A 25,014-nucleotide genomic window follows, 5' to 3' on the forward strand; every position below is an offset into this window, starting at 1 on the left:
GGGGGGCGGGGAGAGAAAGGGGTGGAGTCAAGATATACCTTCAAGATAGACCCCATATATCTTGAAGGGACACAACAGTGACAAAGTAGATGAAAGGCCCTGATCACTGATTAACAAAGAAGGACCGTGAAGACACCTTCTGTGTGAACATAATTTCCTGTATTCTGGTAAACATTTCCATCCCACAGGTATTTGTATTTTTCAGGCTTGTTTAAATGGTGCGAGAGATTATCGTATAGTATAAACGTCAACCACCAGCTGGCGAGAAGCCGGGGTCAGGCTACCCACTGGCTCTGACCACCCTGATGACCACTGGCTTCTGGCACCATTGCCTCTGGAAGTAGAAAGAATGTACTTGGCTGCCGAGGATGGCCACAGTGAAGCAAAGCTCCCTGGTGAGGTGCATTGAATTTATAACACTCCTTTTTTGTGATGGGGCCATATTTCCCAGCTCCAATCAGACCCAGAATGTTCTGTGAAGAAAAGAGGAACAGAGAATTATATCGATCACCCATGTTTTGTAATAACTAAAATCCAATAACACATCTTGTTAATTAAGTACAGAAGGGGGAGAAAAAAAAAACTCCCCACTGTAAATACAAGTATTGGAAGGCAGATGAAGAAATCACATTGTAAAACATGAAGATGCTAATTCGATATGCATGTGTTATCAATACCAGGGCTTCAGTCTGGAATATGGAATGGCTTTCCACCACTGATTGGACTCAACCTTCTTTGCCTTCTGGTTGAATGGAGATATTTCAAAGGAAGAATACCAATGTGACCTGAAGGAAAGATTTTTCTTCTCTGATTTAAAACTGGACAATAAAAACACGATTTTTTTTTATAAAGGGAAAAGCAATTTGCAATCATGTGTATTTAATAGATAGACAGTGGAGGCATCTTTGTCCCGTGGGGCTTCTGGAAATAGCGACTGAAGAAAAATTAGACTGCAGTTTGCTGGACCAGGAGGAGATCAGATGGGTAGTCCTGATCAATCCCTCAATCATCCTTGAAGTTGCCGATGTTCCAGGTCATTGCACATGGCGTGGAACCACCGAGCCCTGTGCTCCTCTCTCAAGGAGACGGAGTGTTGAAATAGATCTGTGGTTGAAAATACTTAAGTGCGAGGCCTCCAGCGCTCTCCCCTTTCAAGGTGACAGTAATTGAAGGATGGAGCCGGGCAATTCTGACATTTATAATCTGGTTGTGGAAAAGGTCAGCTTCTTTTTGGATCTAAGCTGGAGCCGGTGGGAAAAGAGTGCCGAGATGTCACATTATGTCTCTGAAATTTTCAGAGATGCTTTGATTAATAACTGCTTCAATTTGCAACATGTAATTATAACCCCCGCCCTCAGCTGTACTCCTCAGGGGTACAAAATGACAGGGCTGTGAAGAAATAAAGCCATTATCATCTCTTCTACAGAAGGATTGAAATGGTGGGACACCAGGACTTGTGGGGAAATGGTCTGTCTGAAAAATCAACTTGTCATTTACCTTGTGTGAACACTGGTGCTTTGGGGATGCTTCAGGTCAGGCCACCGAGGCCCTGGAACGCTGTGCTCAGGAGGTTGGGCTTTATCTGCAACAGGAAGCCACGGATGAGTGGGAGGGAACGGGCTTGTATTTGATCTCTTGGAAGTTTACTCTATAACGGGTTGGGGTGAGGGCCAGGGAGGAGGTGACAGACTGGAGGTGGGACTCCCCGTTGGAAAGAAGGCATGGGTGCATCCTTCCTTGTTGCAAGGAAGGATGGAAGAGGAGAGGGGAAAGGAGATCCTAGGAGAAGCAATGGGGAGGCAGCGTTGACAGATCTTGAAAACCAAGTGCCTCTTGGTGGGCTGAATGGGGAGTGAGCGGAGATGACTCTGAGGGGTTTTCGGTGACTGCATAACCATTCAGAAGACTGGATTTTTCCAAGATTTCAACCAGTGGTGTCTGCTTAGCTTTTCTTGCAGAGAGGCTGTGTGAATACGAGCTATGCCTGCTCATGCCAGATTCCTTCAGGTCAAGAACAGATTGTGGCAGTCATTCTGGGGACCGGGTTCCACAGCAGAGAGCATGCTCTGAATACGATTCTGGTGGTATGTCTGGGCCTGGTGTGAAAGGGACAGTTCATTAGCCATCTTTGGTGCATGGGGAGGAGGATCTGAGCTGGCTGATGTTATGAGAAACAAGGTCTATAATTTCAGGTGGAGGGGAAACCTCTCGCTTTCATACCAGGGCTGCTTGAGATAATAACATACGCTCTCGAGTTGTGCAGAGAGGGTCCTGGCTTGGTATGCTGCTGGGATCAGTTCAGTTTCTGATCAGGGCATAGAACAATCTATGACCAGGCCAAAAAGCTGGGTTCTCTGGCCAAAGCTGGGTTCTCTGGCCTGGTGAGGAATGGAATCAAGGTCAGTGTGTGGCCAGGGTCATGGTTTACCTAGTGCGTGGTGGGAATGCAGACCACAGAGGTTGACTGCCTCAGAAATCAAATGGGCGAGGATACTTCTTCACAGGTTGTTACACTAGGCTGAGCATGTGGCTTCTCTCATGGGGTGGCGTCTAGATTAGCTAAGGATACTCTTTTAAGTTTCAAAATCCCAAGAGGGGAAATAGTTTGATTAGCCCAGCTTGAGTCAGGTGCATACCCCTGCATCATCAATCATCTGTGGTCAAGTGAAGAGTGGAAGGGGGGGTCTTAAGGTCAAGGGGACCCTTCTGTCATCTATGGGGTTTCAGTTCCTAGAGAAGGGGTACCATTATGAACTGGGGAGCCACCCCAGTTGCTTTTCAGATGCATTATGGAGGGGTGCCCGAGGACATTGAGATTGGCTTCCATTTCCCAATGTTTGATAAACAGGAATTGGCAGAGAGAAAGAAATGGAAGAAATTCTAAAAAGAAGTAATAGTAAAGTAATTTCCAATCTGAAGAAAGATGGTGTGTGTGTGTGTGTGTGTGTGTGTGTGTGTGTGTGTGTGTGTGTGTGTGGTTCAGTGCCCTCTTCTGTAAAAAAGGGCAGAATGGTGGTTATGGCTGTAGAAAGTCTTACTTGAGTAAAGGACTCTGAAAGTTTGGCCATGTGATAAACCCGGATGCCTCAATATTATTATAATTGTTATTGAAAGGTACCAAAGGACCAAAGCACATTGAATTAAAAAAAAAAAAACTCAGCAAAACCCAGACAGATCATAGAAAAATTTCAGAACACCAGAGATAAAAAGAAAGATTATAAAACCTTTCAGAAGGAGCAAAAGAGAAAATGAGTAGCAGAGAAATGCCCTGGAGGATAAGGTAAAGATATTTTCAGACTAGCAAGGACCTAGAAAGCTTAGGTCTCTCTGATCATCTATCTGAAAAATTACTAGAGACTTGGAAAAAGACGTTGGGATACATAATGCAATGGTAGGCAAGAAAGGAAGGGGGAAAAAACACACCCGTGGTGACATTTAGAGATAAAGATCACTAGTATTTTATTGTTAAAAGTAATAACAATCTGGAATTAAAATTCCAGAGGATATAACTTCAAAGGATGTGGGAGAAGAAGCAAGGAAGATGGAGAAGAGATGGGGAAATTAGGGGGTCAGGGGTGGGGGAAGCAGAGGATCCCTGGTTCTGTTCAGGGATAAGATCTAGGAGCTGACTGTTCTAGACACTGCTGGATCAGGTAAGTTTAAATGCGGACATGGAAGATTTAAGGAATAGAAAACATATTAGAAGGGAAAGTATTAGATGTTAGAGAGGGAAAAAATGATGAAGATTCTTGGTTTGTTCAATAAAAGTGTGGATGAGGATGGAGGGGGGGGGGAGAGAGAGAGAATATATAACAATACACAAAACATCAGGAAGCCACCCAATGTCATTGTAAGTGACTTCAATACATGAGAGAGCTCAGATTAGGCTTAAAAATTCAGCTCTCTGCTGTTTTCAAGAAGTACATCCTGAACAAAAAAGAACAAGAATGTATAAAACAAAGAGATGTTGAGGGTTAGGCTGGGCCAAAACTAATAACAGCAAAAAAGCAGGTGTTTTTATATCGGCATTAGATAATTCAAGATAAAAAGTGTTAGAGATAAGAGGATGGTTTATATTGGTGGAAAAATACATTTGACTGGATAAGATACAGCAATCATGAACCTCTGGTGACCTAATACTCGGACTTTCAAACAGAGGATGCAGACACTGACGGCTGGAAAGGCAAGTACAAATTGAAACATCTGTATTCAACTTGAAGCTCTTTATTTTTGAAATCAACAGGTCCAGGAGATTTTTTTTTAAAAAAGGGTCTATAAGATTTTAATGATAATTATTAGAATTGCTCATATATTTGCATATACGTATACATGCGTATACATGGAGAAAGAGTTTTAGTCAACAGATAATATGCCTTATTTTCAAGCACACAAAACAAATATTCACAAAAACTGACATGTATTAGGCTACGGTGGAAATCTCAACAAATTCCAATAGGGAGAAATTATAGTCCAGACTTGAGTTTATCCAGTGCAGCCCGCTAAGTTCCATGAGCACCCCTCCGTCAGAAAACAATGCTAGATAAAGTATACATTGTTTAAATGTATAAATGCACTAATAATCTGAGAAGAAAGGATCAATGAAGTCAAAAACTTGGTGAAGCTGGGAACACTGACTAGCATTTGCATTTTCGTCTTGAGGACATTTGCTGTACTTGAACTTGAATTTGGACTAGCAGGGAAAGGGGGGTGGAGTGTCTACTAGGAAACCCTGCTCTATAAAATTGGGGCCCCAGAGATACACATTCTCATCTAAAGGAACTAAAAATAACCCTCTATCCTCCTTGTAAGTAAAATTGCCTCTCTTTTAATGTGCTACTAAGTGGAGGAGGAAAGAGAAGGTCCCCCTGGGCATTAGTCAGCTGTGTTGCTGTTTGTCTTTCTTGGGTTTAAAGCCTGAATTTGCACTGCCTAGGTAGTCAGAAAAAACGCAGATAAGGAGATGAGGTAACTGAGTGAGGTTTTACCCTTTTCCCATCCCTGAAAGGCAGACAGGCCAGGTAACTTCTCGACTTTAGAGTTTTTTGTAGAACGGAAGACAAGCTTCCTGAACAACAGCTCTCTCTTTGCCTTCTGTGCAGACAGGGTGGTTGGTGTTCCAGAGGGAAGAGGTGGACAGAAGCACTCCATCCTGGAGGGGACAGATTGGCTATCCTGCAGCAACAGGGAACTTGAGACACTGGGAGGGTGGTCCCAGCACCCACCAGTGTCATTTCTCCTATAGTCATCAGGTGGACTTACAGAATGAGGTTTAATTAGATTTAAAGAAAATAAAGGAATGTACTTCTTGGTTCTTGAGTTACAAATAAAGGCTCAGATTGATTCTCTCCCTGTCAGAATTCACCTCTCCCATGTGTTTTTAGAGATTAGAGCCCTTCTCACTTGTACCATGCATCAGAATCATTGGAAGTGCTTACTGTTTTCTTACTTCTGATCTTACATTTCTTAACTAAGATTTTTTTATTTCTAATTTAAATACATAATATCTGGACATATTTATAGGGCACAGTATGATAATTCGATACTTGTGTAGAGTGGGTAATGATCTAATCAGGGTAATGAGCATTTCCAACTCCTCAGACATTTGTCATTTTTATGTATTGGGAACCTTTGGACTTTCCCAGTTATTTTGAAATATGTAATACATTGTTGCAGATGATAGTTAGCCTACTGTGTTATAGAGCAACAGAATGAATTCCTCCTAACTGTATTTTGGTACCCTCATGTCATCTCCCTCTATCCCTCCCTGTGACCCTTTCCTATCATTAGTGACCACTCTACTCTTGACTTCTATGAAATCAACTTTTTTAACTTCCAAAAATGCGTGGGCACCTGGAGTATTTGTTTTCTGTGTCTGGCTTATTTCATTTAACACAACACCCTCTAATTTCATCCATGTTGCCGCAATGACAGGATTTCATTGTTTTTTCATGGCTGAGGGAGTGTTTCTTAAAAGAAAAATTTCTGTTAGGTATGGTGGTAATTCCTGAGGCAGGAGGATTAAGAGTTCAAAGCCAACCTCAGCAATTTAGTGAGGCGCTAAGAAACTCAGTGAGACCCTTTCTCTAAGTAAAATATAAAAAATATTTAAAATATAAAATATGAAAAATATTTAAAATATAAAATAGGGCTGGGAATGTGACTCAGTGGTTAAGTGTCCCTGGATTCAATCCTCAGTACAAAACAAACAAACAGAACAAACAAAACCAAAAAAACCCCAAACAGGTTTCTGAGTCCCAGAAATTCAGATGATACAGATTTGGAGAGCAGGATAGTTGGCATTTTTAATAACTGCCCTCTGTGTGTCTGATGATTCTGCACACTGTATTCAATAGGGAGAAATTTTAAATATTTCAAGGCACAGACCACACTCAGGCCTATTAAATCTGAATATTTGCAGATGGGATTCCCTCCCCACCAGAAGTTTTAAAAGGTCTCAGGAGATTCTAATATTCAGCTAAATTGTAAACCACTGTCCTAAACGGTGTGGTCCTTGGGAGCAAGAGCTAGAGATGCCTGGGTGTCTGTGCTAGAGAATTGCCTCCACCATTGCTCCCCCAGTCATCTTTCTGCTTCACCCATCTTTCCACCCTTCCTTATTTATTAAATCTACTTTATGTCACTCTGTGTTCTAGGCACGACAGGTACACAAGTAAACAAAATGGGCAAAATCCCCTGACTCTAAGCATCCTTTATATTTGAACAGGGTAAGACAAATATGAGAGCAGATTCCCGTACAGAGATATCCATTACAGCATCATTTGTGAGATTGAAGAAGAAATTGGAGAGAGTTCAAATGCCCAGTAGAGGTGGTTAAACCATAGAATACGATATAGCATCCAGACACTTATGGATGTAAATAGGAGGGATCTGGGTTGAATCCAAGACCATGGTTCCCAGATTGTATGACAAGTTAGTTAATGACTCTAAGCCCCACTTTTCTCATCTGCAAAATGGAGAATAACAATACTACCTTCTTTACATATTATGTTATTTAAACGCTTGATTTATAGAATTAAATGAGATAATGCATTAAAAAGCTTAGCAGAGTTCAGAAGAGAGGAAATCCTCAATAAATGTTAGCTGCTCTCGCTTTTGACATTGCTACTCTTATGAGTGTTGGTACAATGGCCACACGTCATAGGCGCGGGAGGTATGGGTATCTGCATGGATGGTCGAAAAAGTACCAGGTGTAGAAGCAAAAGCAGAAAACCTGAGTTCTACTCCTAATTACACCATGTATTACACATGTTATCTGGGGTGAGGGATGATTAGGAAACATATCAATTAGAATCTCATTACATTTCAGCTGTCATAGCTAATAATTTGTTTTCCTTCAGTTAAGATGATATACGTAGACTACTTATATTCCTCAGTGGTCTTAAAATAATAAAGGTGTTTGGATCTGGATACACTTGCCTTTTATCTTATTGCCAGTAACAATAAATAGGGATCTAATCTTCCCCAAGAATGGCCTGGTCATTTAGCCCAGAGGGTTCTCCCCGGCAGGAGAGCAAAGAGAAGTGCCAGTTTGTGCATTTGCCACGATTGGTCCTGGCTGTGGACTTTAGTAACCCAATGAAACCAATTTTTTTTTTTGGTAAAAATCCAAACCAATGAAAACATATACAAAAAGAATAGAGACAGCAGTCAGTGAACTGCCATGTAGTTACTACCCAGTTTCAACATTTATTAACTCACGACTGGTATTTCCTAAGACGGATCTTTGCCTCACCTGCATGGGATGAGTGTGGTGTCTCCAGAGGCACGATGATTCTTACAGTCCAGCCCTCCTGATCCCAGCTTGGATGCTGATGTACATGAGGAGCTCACTTCTCTGCAGAACTGCTGGCTCCCCAGAAGAGGTGCGCCTCTCAGGACCAGGATCCAGCCGTGGATGAAATAAATGGATGACATTAGGTCCCATTTGGTGAGCTCTAGCTCTTACTCTGAATTATGTCCATGGCTGAGTCCTTAACACCTACTACAGTGTCCAGTCTGTACTAAGTCCCTAAAAGGTTAATACTTGTATTATTTACTGACTTGATCCGAGCATCTGAGCCGATGTTTGGTATCCAATACCAGGGCTCTTGTGATGTTGGGAGCCCTGGTGATAAGGGTGCCTTCTCCAGGCCCACAAGGCAAGGTCTCTCCTCTGTGGTTTGTCATTCACCTGGCTCTGTGCCATTGTCAATGTTCCCCCACTTGCTTTCGACTTACTTCTAAGTCTGAAACTGGACCCAATATTTCAATAAAAGCCTCATTTAAGTTACAAACTGTGGGAGGATTAATACCATGTTTATCGACCAAATTAATTATGGAGTGAGTTCCAGGGTCCATACCTAACGATTTCAACACTGTCCTTCCTAATGGGTTTCCTCCCCAGGAATTGCAACTGCTATTCAAATTGGCTACCCTCTAGCAGCAACTGGTTTTGCAGGGAAGGGCTCATTATTTTTGCATATCTCATGGTTCATTTTCTGCAGAAAATGATCCACATTAACTAATTGTGGATGCGTTGTTCAGGGTCACGGCTGTGTGGTGTGAACTCTGTGCAGGAGTGATGATCTCGCCTCCTCTGTGTTGCGAGAAGGTGGCCCTGGGCTGTGGGGTGGAGGTGATGGGAGGGAGGCAGCATCCAAACCCCAAGTTAGCGGGAAGCAAAGTTGTTGTTTTTTTTAATTTGAGTGATACCAGCATCAATCCTGCTGGAGCCTGGAGATGGGAAAAGAAAGAATGCCTGCTCCCTCCTGCTCCTGGGGATGGACTCCTTGTCCCTCTCTCATGGAGAACAGTTCATCTCTCATCTCATTTTATGCTTGTAATACTCTCAAGGGCCTGAAGGGGCAGAGTGCTTTAGCCTCCCGTCACATTAGAGAAAGCTAAGGAAGGAAAATATCTCATCCCAAGTTGAGGAGAGAGAACGGGAAAGTCAAGTCTTAGCTACCTGTTCAGAGCTCCACACAGCTCATGTCCCCTTAGCACAGTACGGAACCCTTTTATTGGGTAGTGCCCTGGAAACATCTAAGTTTTGGGCTGCTCAAAACTTATTAGCATATAGTTAAAAAAAAACTTACAGCTGTGGATAACTATATACTCCATGCAGATCCCACCACCTGAGCTCCAGGGCTGAGCATATGACTCAGGTTGGCCAATCAAGGTATCCCATGAGGGGATAGTTGCATTTTATACCTATCTGTGTCGTAACTGTGTCAATCTCAAGAGTACCCTTGTTAGGATAATAGAGTAAATGGTGGCTTTACTCTTAGACCATGGTAAGACTTTGTTTTTGCTCTGGGTAAAATAGGGCTCCCATTGAAGAATGTGTAGGAAAAGGAAGAGGAGGTAGAAAGAAGATTCCAGACAGAAGAAAAGAGCTTGTGCAAATGTCCTGTGTTAGGAAAGGACAACGTCAGAACTGGGTTTTGAAGGATGAGTCTAGGTGTACCGTGGGTAGACGTGGGAGAGCGGTTAGGAAAAAATGGCCACACTCCAGGGAGAGAATGATGCTTGCAAGTCAGCTGCGCATCACAGCATCTGTCACCAGAGCTGAGAGTGCCTGACCTGTATTATCATTCTTCATCAAGAGCCCAAGTGCCCCAGGAAACAGAAGTGTGGATCCCATTCTCTGGTTCTGGCCACAATCAGTTAGTGTGACACCTACTTGGTAAATACATTTTAACAAGTGACTAAAGCTGTTGGTACCATGTCCCCTGTAGTAAGACAGCCGACAAAGTCACTCCAATATGGCACATCACAGGCCCAGTGTCTTTATGTAATTTTTTTAAAAAAATTAATCTAGCAAATTGCTTCCTCCTTAAGAGTTGAATTAAACATTTCCTAATAAGTAGGGAGTTAATTTCTCTCTCTTTATGATGCTGTTGGATTCTGTGACAGCTACAACATAAATCTGTACAAGCTCACACTCTCAGCGGGAAATAATGAGGGGAAAAGTAGTTTTGACAAATAATTATGAGTGAGGCGATGTGAATACACTAAAGCAGTCACCAAATGTGGAGATGTATGTGAATAGTGACTGGTGAGTTCCGGAGGACCTCCTGGTGGTCTTCTGTCTGTGAAACACCCAGCCCGTTGGAAGGGACTGTCCATCTGCTAGCGTGACACTCTCATGAACTCTCCCATTTGATCATCTCAGACTTGAAATTTCTTGCTATACCAGTGTGTTAGTCAGTTCTCCATCACTGTGACAAAACACCCAAGAAAAACGACTTTAGAGGAGAAAAGATGTATTTGGGCTCCTGGTTTCAGAGGTTTCAGTTCATTGTCATTTGGTCTCATTGTTCTGGGCCTTTCGTGAGACAGAACATCATGGTGGGGATGGTGTGGTGGCTGGTGGCTGAGCAAAGCTGCTCACTTCATGATGGTCAGGAAGTGGGGGAGGGGGGAGAGGGAGAGGGAGAGGAGAGAGAGAGAGGGGAGAGGAGAGAGAGAGAGAGAGAGAGAGAGAGAGAGAGAGAGAGAGAGAGAGAGAGAGAGAAATGGAAAGGAAGGAGCTGGGAACAAGAACACCCAGCAAAGGCTGCCCCCAAGACCTACTACCTTCAACTGGGACCTACCTCCTAATAGTCCACTGAGCCATGATCTTGTCAATGGATCAATTCATGAATGAGGTTGGTGCCCTCATGATCCAATCACTTCCCAAAAGCCCCACCTCTGGACATAAATTCAATGGGGACCAAGCTTTCAACTCATGAGGCTTTGGAGGAATTTCAGAACCAAACCAAAACACCTGGGAAAAAAATTTCTTACTTCTGACCCTTGTCGTGGGCTGGGGGACAGGTGCTGTATTTCAGGGTTTTGATGCTGCTGCATCAACCAGCCACATCCTCTCCCAGAGAGGACTATTTCCAGAGCCCTGAGAGGGTTCAGGCTTGGGGTTTAGTCTGAAGCAAGAGTCAGCTTGTTTGGGCATGTTATGGTTTGGATATAAGGTGTCCCCACACCAATCTCTTGTGTTATTGCTGCAATATCTTGAGGTGCAATGGTTAGATTATGACCTAACCCGTCCATCCTAGTTTGGGTTAAGTGGGTGGTAGCTGTAGGCAGGTGGGTCATGGCTAGAGGAGGTGGATCACTGGAGGTGTGCCCCTGGGGCTTCATCTTCCCTGTCCCCCCTCCACTTCCTGGATGCCATGAAGGCAGCAGTGCTCCTCGGCTACATCCTTCTGACATGATGTTCCACCTGGCCTTAGGCCCAGAGCAATGGCGACAACCGATCATGGCCTGATCCCCTGAAATCATGGGACAAAAGTGAACTTTTCCTCCCTCTAAGTTGTTCTTGGTCACGGTGGAAAAAAAAACTAACAAAGACAAGACATAAGTTCAGACAGAATGCCTGTGGCGGAAAGTGTAGGCTTCAGACAAAACTTGAGTTAGTGTACAGTAGTCCTCCTTAGCCATTGGTTTGCATTCTGAGGTCTCAGTCATGTGGTCAACTCTGATCAGAAAATTAAAAAAAACAGAACAAGATGCAAGTGAGCACTTCATAAATCTTAAATTGTGTGCCCTTCTGAGTGCCATTATGAAATTTCATGCCTTCCTGCTTGGTCCCATCTGGGATATGTACCATTCATCCAGTGTACCCATGCTATCTCCCCTCCCTCTTTAGTCACTTGGTAGCTGGCTGGATCATCACAACACTGGTCACAGTATCACAGTACTTGTATTCAAGGAACCCTAATTTTACTTAATAATGTCCCCAAAGCATAAGAGTAGTAATGCTGGCAATCCAGATAGGACAAAGAGAAGCCATAAAGTGCTTCAGGACTTCCAAGTGAAATGGTGAAAGTTTGAGACTTAATAAGGAAAAGAAAAAAAAAAAGGTGTGCTGAGGTTGCTAAGATGTAGGGTAAGAACAAATCTTGAAATCTGTGAAACTGTGAAGAAAGAAGAAGAAATTTATGCTAGTTCTACCATCACACCTCACACTGTAAAAGTTATGGCTGCGGCCGGTGATAAGTGCTTAGTTAAGATGAGAAAGGCGCAAAGTTACTAAGTTTTAGGCACCCACTGGGGGGTTCGGGGGGGTTCCTTTCTGATGAAGAGGGACTACTTTACTTTTGTGGGGGATGAAGGAGGTGAAGGCAACCTGTTTGGAGAAGGAACAGTGAATGCTACAAAGCCTGCAACCCTCCCAGGTCCGGCCTGTAAGGCTGCTCTCTTTGGGCTTCTAATTGGCTTCACCATGGCCCTCTATGGTTGAAAGGCAAAATAGATGTTGAATCTGCCTGGTACTCTCCAACCTGACTGGCTGCTCCATCTTAGGGCCCACCACAGTTGCCTCCTCTTGCATCAGTGCCTATCAGGAAAGCCAGGCAGAATGCTGAGTTTCAGTCTCACCATCTTGCTTAGCTGGACCTCTCTGCATGTGTGCACATATGCATACATGAAGAATACAGGTATACATATAAGGGACAGTTACATGGTACAGGTCTGCTGGGTACCTAACTGGTTCTTTACTTTTCCTTTAGATCTTGTGGACCTATGGTCTTTATGCCAAGTGGTCTTTCCCTCACCAACTGCTATGTGTCCCTTAGTATCCATTCTTTCCTTATTCTAAGAATTAGTTGGGCACCTGGGTGCCAAGCTAGAAACTACATTTCCCAGACTTCCTTGTGGCTAGAAAAAGCCAAGTGATCATGTGACTAAATTTGAGCCAATGGGATATGAGTGGAAAGGCCATGTGCAACTTCTAGGTCATCGCCTTAAAGACAAAGACACATGACCTTCTCCCATCTTTTTGATGGCTGGGGAATAGCAATGATGGCAGCAGATTCTTTGGGGACAGTGATGAAGGTCCCAAGTTGAGGACCTTCTGGTTGGCCTTGGTCCCTGAATGACCATGTGGAGCAGGACCATTTATTCTTTCTAGGATCCTATCTGCATTTGTGAAATAAACTGTGTCACTCAAGATGCTGCATTTTTGAGTCTGTTAGAGCAGTAAGAATTAGCTATCATCTAGCTAATACCTCATGCTGTTCCTGCCCCAAATCCTACAGCTTCTCTCAAGGAACCTTGGGAACTGTCATTTTGTCTGATCTTAGCAGTGGCCCTGTGAGTCAGAGAAGGCACATGGCAGTCACCACCTTTTACAGATAGGGGAACTGAGGCTCAGAGAGGGCAGGGTTTTGTCCAAGGTCAGATGCTCAGCGGGGACAAGAACCCCCAGGTCCCCTGCCTCCCAGGCAGCTCTTGTTCACAGTGCCAGACGATTGCCTGTAACACTCTGAATCAAGACCATAATGTTGTTATTAAAATATTTACTTGCATGAAAAATTTCTATTACCTGAAACTCATGTATTATAGATGGAATCAGTAGCTTAGAAGGAAATAAACAAGAAGAATCACTTTAATAACAAAAGCTATGCAGATAAATTCCTCATTTCAGCAAGCTCTTGGCGGTCCCAAATAAATATATCATTTTTATCAGGCAAGTGCTCTAGAAACAGCGTCTTTGGGAAATATGTCAAAATAATCTCTCTGGCTGTGCTCCTTTCTGGAGGAAAGAAATATGGTGGTGGCAGCAAAAAGAACGATTAAAAGGAGTTTCCTCGATGCAAGGCGGGACTGTCATAAAGAAAGGGTAATGAGAGGGCCAAGCGAGTTCATCTGTGGTTTCCTTCTGGCCTTGGTGGTGCAGGGCAGAGGGAGTGCTGACTGGGTCAGAGGTCAAGGTCCACCTTCTCACCTTGTGGCTGTGTTGCTCAAGGCGAATGGCTCACCTTCTCTGAGCCCCTGTTGGCCAGCTTCATAGAGCTATTTAGGTGTGACAGATTCTTATAGAATGCAAATTGCTGCACACAAATAATGTGTGAAATCATTTAACATGGTCTCTAGTGTTATTGTTTAAGTTATAGATGGGAGGGGAAGAGAACTCTGGAGAATAGAAATCTGATCACACCACTGGCTGAAGAGTGAACTGCGCATGCGTGTGTGTGTGTGTGTGTGGGTGTGTGTGTGTGTTTGTGTGTGTGTGTGAGTGCGTGTGTGCGTGTGCACTTGCACGCTCCCGTGTTCTGTGAATTCACCATCATCCACCCAGGCCTCATGATCAAATGCCAGAGCCGTCTCCACTTGTCACTCTCCCTCCCTGGGTATACACAGGTGGCCACTGAGCCCCGGAGCACCCACCCCCCAAATACGTGGCTTTGGTGGCCGCCTCTCCATGTGGGACTCCCTGTCTCAGTTGTTCCCTCTTCCCACCTTTTCCCCACACTTGCTGCCTGTCTGAGTTTCCCAAAGGATGAGTCTTGTCACCTCCTGTCCCAAAGCCTCCCTCTGCTCTGGGATGAAGTCCAGATTCCTCTCTCTCACACCTAGAGTCCTTTGTACCTCTCCAGCCTCACCTGCTTGGTGCTGGCAAACGTCTCAGCAGTCCCCAGAAGGCAGGCCCTGCCTCTGATGCCCCCAGGTCGGCTTCACTCTGTGATCTGTTGGTCACAGTCTTTTCTTTATGGGGACAGTAGCTTTTCCTCTGAGATCAAGCTCAAAAGTGTCATGCACCTGTGCCTTCTGGACTGTCACCAGCAAAGGCTTTCTCTCCTGTGCTCCTCTGGGACTCCTGTCCTTGCCTCCTGCCCATGCCCTCTGATCTGTGGCTCTTCACCCGCTGGTCCCATTCTAAAGCAGGAAGAAAACAGGAAGCTCAGAGCCGAGGTCCTACCTTGGCCAGAGCAGGGACCCTGACTCACCAGACCAGCCCGGCCATGTCTGGGAATGCTGAGGGCCAGGCACTCAGGGCTTAGGGGAGGGGGAGTGTGGGTGAAAAATGACCCTCCCCCTTAGCGCTTGTGTCATATTTCAAGTCCAAGCCAAGAAGCCAACTCTCCCCCCTTCCCCACCTTGCAATGCCACTTCCATACCCACCAGATTTGGTAATGGCTCATCCGCATAGCAAGCCACATTCCTCACCAAGCCACAAGAGTCTCTCCCTGGGAAGCAAGAAAATAAAAGATTGTGCTGCTTTTCTTTTGGAATCTTGTCTGGTGCCCTTCTGTAGGCTCCTGGCATTTTTCAGACAAACAACATGGGATGATTAGTTGCAAAGCGATCCTTATGTGTCCCGCATGACACGTCACTCAGGCACGAGCACAAGACAGTCTCTAAATATATACATGTATCTTGGCCACAGAGGAGAATGTGGAAGGATCTCACGTTCATGTTCCTGATCCCCAAAAGAAGCTGTAACTGCTTGGGATTCAGAATGTCCTCAGGAGGTTTGATCCTCAACTAAGAAAATGCCCAACTCGTGAGGCCTGTGTTCAAAGCCAGTTCTCTGGACTATGATACTTACATCTTTTGCTTTCCACTAGCTTTTGTTTATGCGTGTGCTTGTGTGTGTGTGTGTGTGTGTGTGTGTGTGTGTGTGTGTGTGTGATGCATATGCACGTGTATATGTATTTGCACACTTGTGAATGTGCAGATATGGAAGAGCAATTGTATCATTGTGCACTGTCTGTGGACTTCGTCATGTTAAGCCAAGAGCTCACACACTCACAGACTTTGCTGACTTCCCTTAATAATGCAGGTATACCTTGACAACTAGCCTGCCAAAGGTAAAAGTAACCTTATGGTCTTTTCTCTCAACTAGTGCACTTGACAGAGAGGAGCGTCTTGGAAAAGTCAATCATCAGTTCCTCCATCCGGTGTGCCCAAGAAAACTGTCCTACCCACACGGTGACCAGGCTACATCTAATACACCAGTAATTAACCTTATAAACTTACTTTTCAAACAGCTCTCATCTATATTTTGCAATTAATTAGGGAATCCACAAGGGATCGACTCTGGAGAAGATAATTGCACTCTTCCCGGGGTTCGAGGGAGTTTTGCTAGTCAAAGAGCATCTTATTTTCCCTGGGAAATTAAACCAGTGTTCCATTCTCGGATTGTTTCTAAATGAGCAAAGGACTGGATTTTGACATCACGATCTCATTTTGGCAAGAAAGAGACAAACTGACAAGCTGTTTTGTCACACGCTTGTTTGAGCAGAACATTTTGAGAAATGTCTCTGGGTCCTTTTGGGAAGGGTTGCTGCTGGTAGGAAAAAAAAAATGTCCAGGATGACCAAATGCGACGGGGCTATTTGCCAAGTCATCACCACATTCCCAAGCCCAGGAAAAGAGGAAAGGCATTTCCATTTTCTGCTCTTGGGCTGGAGGGGATTTGTTCAGGGTGGGGAACCAGAGTACATCAGGTGAAATATGATGACTATTCTATATAGCGCTAGATGTTAGTGTAAACAGCCATATGAAACAAACCAATTCTGCCTAATAGCACGGTATTCATCAGCAGCAGGCTGCTTGTGGGATGACTGGTCGGCTCACATGTCTTCTGTCTTCCCTAGTAATGGCCCTCATGTCTCAGAGCAGTTTCCTAGCAGCCTTGGCTCTCAGCTGATTGGTCCAAGATGGGGACAACTGACCTAAGCTGGGCCAATCAGAGTCTCTCTACCAAAAACTGGGAGTCATGAACCAAGACGTGTAGAACCTGGGAGGGCTTAACTTTGAATAGCATTTGGTAAGGACAGTTCCAGGGATGGGTCCCTCCTCCTCGGAAAGAAGGGAGAAGTGAAATGTTGAAGCCCGGCATTGGAGGCAGGCATTTCCTGGATTTGAGTTCTGACTTGATTCCTGGCTCCGATACCAAACCTGTGACCTTGAACAAGTGACTTAACCTCTCTGACTTTAGTTTCCTCACCTCGAAAATGGAAATTAAGAGGAAAAATAATTGATGATTTAAAGAAATAATGATCCTAAGATTACTCTCAACTGCTTGTGAAAGTTTTTGATAGATAGACGTCTGCTAAAAATATCCATCAACTCTTTGGTTTTGAAAAGATTGGGGTGAGGATATGACTGACAATTCAGAGACCCAAAGAAAGGGAATTACTTTGTCCTGTATAATGAGGTAAGAATTGTAGAGTTGCTAGAAGGAGTGGGCTTAGGGGAGGAGGAGGCTGATGGTGGGGAGTGAAGGATGAGGAGACCCAGAAGATGGGGGAATCTAGGATGGGACTTCTGGGAAATAGTTCACTTTCCTTCTCCAGGATCCAGGATCCAGATGTGAGAAAGATTTGGAGAGCAGCTCTCATGGGATTCACAGGTCCTTTTTTCAAAAGACCTTAGGCAAGGGCACTCTGGCTTGGGGCTTTGCTGGGAAGGCAGAAGCCTTCATACTGAGCTTTATTATCCTTGGTGTGTTGGTTAACTCTGCATTACTGTGACAACATACCTGAGACAATCAATTGAAAGGAAGAAACGATTTATTTAGGCTCACTGTTTCAGAGCTTTCGGTCCATAGTAACTTGGCTCTGTTGCTTTGTGCCTGTGGTAGCATAATACACCATGGTGGGAGTTGGTGGAGGAGGCCTGTTCATCTCATGGTGGCTGAATAGCAAAGAAGGAGACTGGAAGGAGCTGGTTTCCCATATCCCCTGCAAGGGCACATTCCCAGAAGTCCTAACTTCCTCTTGTTAGGGCCTCACCTCTCAAAAGAGCCACCAATTGTCAATAGCATCACAGGCTGGGAAGCAAGCATTTTGCCTTTGGGGACATTTCAGATCTAATCTATAGCACTTGGCAAGCTTAGAGTCCTGGATAGGCCAAGTTGAGCCTCTTTAGTAAAACAAAAAGGGCTTTAGCTAGCAGGTGTGACACCTTGGTGATTGGATCACCAAACATTCCTCATAGAAGAACATTCCAGACTCAGTCAGGCATCCTTCCTTCTGCAAAGTGGACCTAGTCTTCAGGCCATAGCTCAGAGAGTCTCTGTCCCCAGGGCAGGAAAGAAAAAAACAAAAAACAAAAAAGGTCTAGGCCCCTTAAGATCCATTAGTTCCACAGATAGCAGTTCCTTTGCCTTCTACCCCATCCTATCACCTCCTTATTTTTTCCCCCAAATTCTGAAATTTAGAATTAAATCCTTCAATTACTTCTTCTTCCCCATATTTCCATCTTCCTGGTCCAGTCCTGCTGAATGCTTTCTAGGCATATCAAACAGCTGCCATTCGGGGACCTCAGTTAGTTAATCCTGAATCCTGGATGACTTCCTGCTTCTTGATTACCCTTCAGCGCCTCAATGGTATTTTCCCTTTGCCTTTTGGCATTCAGAGATGCTGATGAAGTTTCTGATACCAGGACGATTTTGTTCATTTAAGGGTAAATTGTATCCCTTTCTTTTTCTGGAAGCTTTCTCATCAATACAGAAGTCAGTATTTCATTTTTCCCCCCCATGGTAAGGGGCCAGATAATAAATAGTTTAACTTTGTGCGCCTGTATCTGTTGCAACTGCTCACCTCTGTAAAGACAATCCATAAAGAAAGGAACAGGGCTACATTCCAATAAAACTTTATTTAGAAAAACAAATGGTTGCCAGACCTGGTGGTGCACACCTGTAATTACAGAGGCTCGGAAAGCTGAGGCAGGAGGACCTCAAGTTCAAGGCCAGCTTCAGCAACTTAGTGAGACCCTAAGCAACTTAGTGAGACCCTGTGTCAAAATGAAAAAAATACAAAGGGCTGGGGGTTTAACTCAGTGGTAGACCGCCCTGGGGTTCAATCTCCAGTACCCCAAACTAAAACAAAAGAAAAAACAAAAAAATGGCTGGCCAGATTTGGTACATGAACTGTATAATTTGCCAACCTCTGCTTTAAAAGGTCTTTTGGTGAGCAAATCTGGGGAGGAAGGTAGAGAGGGAAAAGAAAGAAACCTGGGAATGAGAATGATCAAAATATATGTGCAGGTGTAAATATAACAGAATGAATCCCACTGTTGTGTATAAGTACAATGTACCAATAAAAAAGGAACACATATAACAAATTTTTAAAAAGAGACTCCCCAAATAAAAATATCCTTTTATTCTTGATATATACCAATTTCCCTGTAAGCTGTGTATAGATTATTCTTTTTTCATTGATTATGCTTCAACACCTGGCAAGACTTCGAATCTTGGTAATCATGTCCTTAAGCTTTGATAAATTTCATGGTTTTTTTTTAAAAATATATTTTTCTCCCTCCATTTTCTGGGAGTCCTATTAAGTATTTAATATCTGTTGACTCTCCCTGAGTTTTTTTTTTTTTTTGTACTCTGACTTTTTCCTCTTTTCTTTCTTGTTTGTTTTTGTTATATTTTCTCAGTTATTGGCTCTAACTTTAAAAAAATTCATTTTAGGTATTTTAAAATAGTTTTGTCCATTTAAAAATTATAAGAGTTCCTGTTTGGGTCTTTGGTTGTTCCTATTTTATAGAATCATTTTATTTTAAAATGGATGAAATATTATCTGGGTTCTCCTTAAAGACATGAAATGTTTTTAGTTTTTATAATGATTTTCTATGGTGGCTGGGGTTGTGGCTCAGTGGTAGAGCGCTCACCTAGTACTTGTGAGACCCTAAGTACTAGGTGAGCGCTAGTACTTAGGGTCTCACAAGTAAGATCCTTGGCACAGCATAAAAATAAATAAAATAATGGTATTGTGTCTACCTACAACTAAAAACATATTTTAAAAAAATTATCAGTGCCTCACTGAGTTGCTTAGTGCCTTGCTTTTGCTGAGACTGACTTTGAACTCGTGAACCTCCTGCCTCAGCCTCCAAACAGCTGGGATGACAGGTGTGTGCCATCGCGCCTGGCTGAGTCCTCTTCTTTTTGTATCACACCATTTCTTCCTCTTAAATACCTAGTGTTTTGGTTGACAATTTTTATTTAGAATAAGGTTGATACACTTACTAGGGTAGTCTATGAATATGAAGAGGGCTTTAAATGGTGGGATATTTGCTTTAAAAAGGTCTATCGCAAAGCTAGATTTAGAGTTGGAAGACTCCTAAATGCTAGAATGTGGAAATCTATTTTTCTGGGGGGTAGTGGTTTTAGAAACACTTACACAACCTTTTACACATGCTGTCCTTTGGAAAGTGGAGCTTAGTTCTGCTCTGAGTGAGGTTTGGGCTTAGTGACTTGATTCTAAGGAATAGAATATGGCAAAAGTAACCATGTGTGACTTCCAGGATTCAGTCATAAAACACAGTTCAGTTTCTTCTCTGCCGTCTTCTTAGGGGAAGCCAGCTGCTATGCCAGGACACTCGGACACCCTGCAGAGAGGTGTGTGTGCTGATGACTGAATACCCTTATAAGTGCACCATCCTGGAAGCAGATCTTCCAGCCCCAGGATAACATTTTGCCTCAAGCTTTATGAGTGATATTGAGCCAGAACCACCCAGATAAACTACTTTCAAATTCCTAACCCACACAAGCTGTAAGATAATAAATGTTGGTTGCTCTAAGTGGCTACGTTTAGGGGTAATTTGTTATGCAGCAATAGATAACTGATACATGGGCTACCAATTTTTCTTAAGGTGTTTTATCCCCACGTATGTATAGACTACCCTAGTAAGTGTATCAACCTTATTCTAAATAAAAATTGTCAACCAAAACACTAGGTATTTAAGAGGAAGAAAAGGTGTGATGGAAAAGAAGAGGACTCAGCCAGGCGCAGTGGCTCACACCTGTCATCCCAGCGGCTTGGGAGGCTGAGGCAGGAGGTTCACGAGTTCAAAGCCAGCCTCAGCAAAAGCCAGGCACTAGGCAACTCAGTGAGACTCTGTCTCTAAATAAAATACAAAATAGGGCTGGGGCTGGGGCTCAGTGGTCAAGTACCCCTGAGTTCAAGTACCCCTGAGTTTGGCCCAAGAGTAGTTCCAGGTTTTCTATATATACAAAGTCAACTCAGCCACCCTATTTGTAGCCCCATTTATGATTTCCATTTAGATCTGAAATTTCTGAGTCCCGACTGTAGGTTCTGCAGAGCAGAAAGTTAACTATGGCAGTCTCCATGTCCATGTCCATTCTTAGGTGTAGCTTCCTATATGTTGCTTTACATATCACGTCCACCCACTTCCCAGGTTCCATAAATTTATTTAGATCTCATCTGCTGATGGCTCTCCTGATGTTTTTTAAATCCATGTAGACACCTAACTTTTAAGACTTTTTGCTTTCATTTTAATAGGATTTCAGTTAAGAAAGCAAAGGGAAAAACTGTGTTCATCTCTAATTTTCTATTCTCCCTTCCTCTACTCTCCAAAGGTATATAACTGGAAACATTTCAAGAAGATATATGCAAAAGACAAGATGATAAAGCTGCTGGCTAATGTGCGCATCCCAAACAGCTCATCAGCCGACTAGGAATGATCTGTGTCTTCATTTCTAACCTGAAAGTTTGGAGGCCTCCACGAGGCTGATCTCAATTATCTCAGAAACTGAGGTGGTTCATAATCAGGGAGCATATTTTGCTAGTGTGGAGCCTTTCATTTTGTACCCACAAGTCAAGCTTGCCAGCTCTTTCTGTGTGACAAAGCCTCTGATGAAGGCCGGGAGCCTTAATGAATAAATAATTAGTTTTAAGAACATAAGTCGACACAAAAGCACAACTAATGCCTTTATAATTGCTTTTGCTCTCACATCTTTAGCAAACACATCCACTCGTGGATTCGTGGATTCACAGTTAGCTGCAGCTACAATGCTGGCACTCCGGGGAGCCAGGGAATCTCATCCTAGACAGAGATGCACAGACTCTGGGGCTTGGATTGGTCCATTTGCTGACCCTCAGACCACCCTGAGAATTCCAGGGATAGAGTGGCTAATGCATGCACTTTTGAGATAGTTATAAAAATGGGGTTCTTTGGACCAGAGCTCCAAAAAAAAAAAAAATCAAGGACACAAAAGATCCTGAGCCCTTTAAGGGGCAAGCTTGGGGGAGCAGGAGAGGATGGGATGGACATGCTGGAGGGAAACTAAAAGAGACAACTTTGGTCCCCCCTTAGTTGGAAGAAAACTCTGCATCTCAGTCTCCACAGTTAACCATTGTGGTGTATGAAGTGAAGCACGTTTTCTTTGTTCTTTAGTTCATGTGTGAAGGTTGTAATTCTCTGGGGTGATACAGACAAGGGACATAGGGTTGGAAAAATAAAATTATTTTAAAGTTTAATGTGCATATGAAGAGAATGGACAGGTGCTGTGACAGGGACTAATAAGGGAGAGTCTCAAAGGTCAGTGAAAGGCTCCACAGTGCCTGACAGAGTCAGACTCAATAAATAAATACTACTTGAGTGACTACATGAACCATATTATGCATATAGAGCAAGTATGAAGGCAGCCTTTCCTGCATCTTATGGTATTGCAGTCATCTCCCCAGAGGGCAAAGCAACTTGAAGACGGGGACCATCATGTGTCTTAACCACCTCTACGTCGTCAGCATCTAGAATCATGTCTGGCACATGTAGGTGCTTATGCTCGTTGCAAAAATGAGTGCTTTTAAACACCTCGATAGTAGATGGTTGTACGGTTACACTCTGTAACCAAAGCACAAGCTTGTCATGCCGTCCTGCTATGACTTGGTCATGTCAAACTCCCCGAGTCTTAATTTCCTCCGCTCTAAGATGGAGATAACAGCGTGCAGCCCACAGAGTTGACATGAGGATTAACTCCAATGAAGCCTTTAAGCGCTCTGTGTGTGTCTGCCACCCAGGGAGCAGTAGGTAAATGATCGTGATGGACATCTAGGTTGTCTTTAGCAGTTCGTAAATGTACGTGGGCTCTTCTCCCAGGATTTCTTTTAATCTGTTCCTAGGTTGGGGAACTGCTGACTCACTGAGCAAAAGCATTTCAGCAACAGGCAAATCATTGATTGGAGAGCTGCTGCGATTAATAATTGCACCAACGCCGGTGTTACCTTTTTTTTCCAATCTGGTGGGTTTCAAGGGCTTTGCAATGATGTATGATGCCAGTCTTTTGCTCTCAAAGCAGGTTAAGCGACCCGTCACCCGTGTGACCTGTGTGAAAGCCAGGCTCCCCACGGCCCAGTGTGGAGCATCTTAATCACAGACAAGGAGCCCGGAGTAATTAAAAAGGAATCAGGCTTTCCTTGTGTCTCTCAAAGAACCTTGCAGGGGCTCTAACTCATAACTTTGAGGACTCTTCTCAAAAGCTGTTTCTTTTCCTCCCCAGTTCTCCTATCCTGGATAATGGAAGTTTGGCTCCAGAGAGTTGGGGGTGGGGGCAATATTCATTTGTAAATTAATAAAACCAGGTGTTTGTCACACAGATTTTTTTTTTGTCTATGTGTGAATGGCCTTTGGCCTTTTTCTATTGTATCATAAATACTTCTCTTTTAATTTTTACAAAGCTTTTTATGCATCAGGTGGGGACAGATCTTGAAGTAGTGGTCTTTCTTATAGCCGATGGGGACAAAGCCCCATGTCTTTATAGTGGGGTACTATGGGCTCCTGGAGCTCTAGAGAGTGCTTGAAATCTATAGGTTTCCCTGAATCTGATGCTTCTCTGCCTCTGTCCCCTCTTCCAGCCTCAGATCTTAGGGGTATCTGTGTATGGATAGTGATGGAGTTACCATGGAAACCTAGGTTATATTAAATCCTAGTAGTGGGCTGTGGCCAGCATTTATTTATATGTATTTTTTAATGAAACCGACTAGGCCAGAATAGAAAATATTAGAATGCATCACAACTAGTAAGAGTAAAAATATATTTTTTAATGAAATATATATATATATGTATATGTGTACACACACACACACATATGCTGGGACATGCTATAAATGTATTTCTTTCTCTAGGCTCAATAGAAGAAATTGAAATTCAGTCAATCAGGGCTCCTGGTCCAGACCAAGGGTTTGATGCTTTGACTTTTAAAATCCTGACCTTTGGGGTAAGCTTCTCGTCTTGTTGCTCACATCAGTGGCTTGTTTCTGCTTACCCAGTCGGGACCCCACTGGGGGATCCACCCCTTTGCTGTGCGTGCAACCTGGGCACACACTTCCCCTACTGTCAGCTGGTGGGCGTGCCCCTGCTTCACCCCATTCCCTTGCTCCTGGTCTCGGTTGCCTTGGGTTTAGAGATCTCCCTAGGCTCTGTTGGGAAACCTTCCCGCCCACTTCTCAGATGGCCCATCTTTCCCGGAGTGGATCAGAAGCCATTTTTTTTTCCTTACTGAGCATCTTCCCCCCATCCATTCCTGCAGGAGGCTTCTCACCTCTCAGGTGTTCCCCTGCCTTTCTTCCTCCTGTTTGGGTTATTCTTTGTTTCAGGGCTCTTATTTTTCTATTTTCTTGGTCATTTCAAAGGAGATTTTGGAAGATGATGGTAAATCCTTGGGTTTCAAGTTGACAGCTGTGAAAATGGAAACTAGATATTTTTAAATTGAAGTAAAATTCTCATAACCTAAAATTAACCGTTGCGTGCGAACAACTTAGCGGTGTTTAGTGCGTTCACAATGTCATACAACCAACACTTTCGTCTGGTTTCAAAAACTTTTCGTCACCTCAGAAGGAAATCCTGGACCCATTAAACAGTTGCTGCTCACTCCTCTTCCCCCAACCCCTGCCAGTCACTAATCTGCGTTTAGTCTCTATGGATTGTCTATAACAAATATTTCATACAATTGGAGTCATACAATATGCATCTTTTGGCATCTGTTTTCCTATACTTAGCATAATGATTTTGAAGTTCATCCACATTGTAACATTCATTTCTTGTTTATGGCTTAATATTCCATCATATTGACAAACCACAATTTATTTCTCCATTTGTTCACCGATGGACATTAGATTGTTTCCACATTTGGGATAATGTGAATATTGCTGCTATGAACCTGTGTCTTCATGTATTTGTTTTAGTACCAACTTTCAATTCTTTCATATATATATACATATATATCTACAAGTATTTTCCACAGTGGCTGGAATATTTTATATTTCCACCAGAATTATATGATAGCTCCAACTTATACACATTATCTATCTATTGATTGATCCATCTATTTATCAATCAACCTATCAATCATCAACCTACCTATCATAGCAATCCTACTTGGTACAGAATGTATTTTTCACTGTGGTTTGATTTGCATTTCCCTAATAATTAGTGATGTTGATCATCTTTCTGTGTGCTTAGGCCATTTGTATAATATTT

The sequence above is a fragment of the Ictidomys tridecemlineatus genome, chromosome 3 (genome assembly GCF_052094955.1).
Source record: "Ictidomys tridecemlineatus isolate mIctTri1 chromosome 3, mIctTri1.hap1, whole genome shotgun sequence".
In the NCBI taxonomy this organism is placed as follows: domain Eukaryota; kingdom Metazoa; phylum Chordata; class Mammalia; order Rodentia; family Sciuridae; genus Ictidomys; species Ictidomys tridecemlineatus.